This window comes from Arachis duranensis, chromosome 5 (genome assembly GCF_000817695.3).
Source record: "Arachis duranensis cultivar V14167 chromosome 5, aradu.V14167.gnm2.J7QH, whole genome shotgun sequence".
NCBI classification, from domain to species: domain Eukaryota; kingdom Viridiplantae; phylum Streptophyta; class Magnoliopsida; order Fabales; family Fabaceae; genus Arachis; species Arachis duranensis.
This window is the reverse complement of record NC_029776.3, coordinates 68,341,106-68,341,733: the sequence shown is the minus strand read 5'-3', so window position 1 is coordinate 68,341,733 and position 628 is coordinate 68,341,106.

Genomic DNA, 628 nt, shown 5'->3' with positions numbered 1-628 from the left:
TTCTTATCTTTTCAAATTTGATTTTAATATCTTTTTCAACAAACTAATTAACTTTTTGTTTGTTTCTTATCTTTTTCAAAACCACCTAACTACTTCTCCCTCTCTAATTTTCGAAAATACCTCCCTTTTTTTCAAAAAATTCTTTTTAATTAACTAATTGTTTCAAATTTTAATTTTAATTTTAATTCATCTTTAATTTTCGAAATTACTAACTCCTTTTCAAAAATATTTTCGAAAATCTCTCTCTCATCTTCTTCTATTTATTTATTTATTTATTTACTAACACTTCTCTTCATCTCTTATCACCTCCCCTATCCTTACTCTTTATACAGACTATTCATCCATCTCCTTCCATTAACCCCTTTCTTCTTCTACTAATAATAAGGATCCTCTTTACTGTGACATAGAGGATTCCTCTTCCTTTTCTTTTCCTCTTCTATTTCATATGAGCAGGAACAAGGAAAAAGGCACTCTTGTTGAAGCTGATCCTGAACCTGAAAAGACTCTGAAGAGGAAGTCAAGAGAAACTAAAAATCAACAATTCAGAGAAACCTCAAAAAAAAAAAAGAAAAAAAAAGAGAAAAAGGAAGACAAAAAGCTTCCACCTCCAAGTCATGGGAGATGGAGA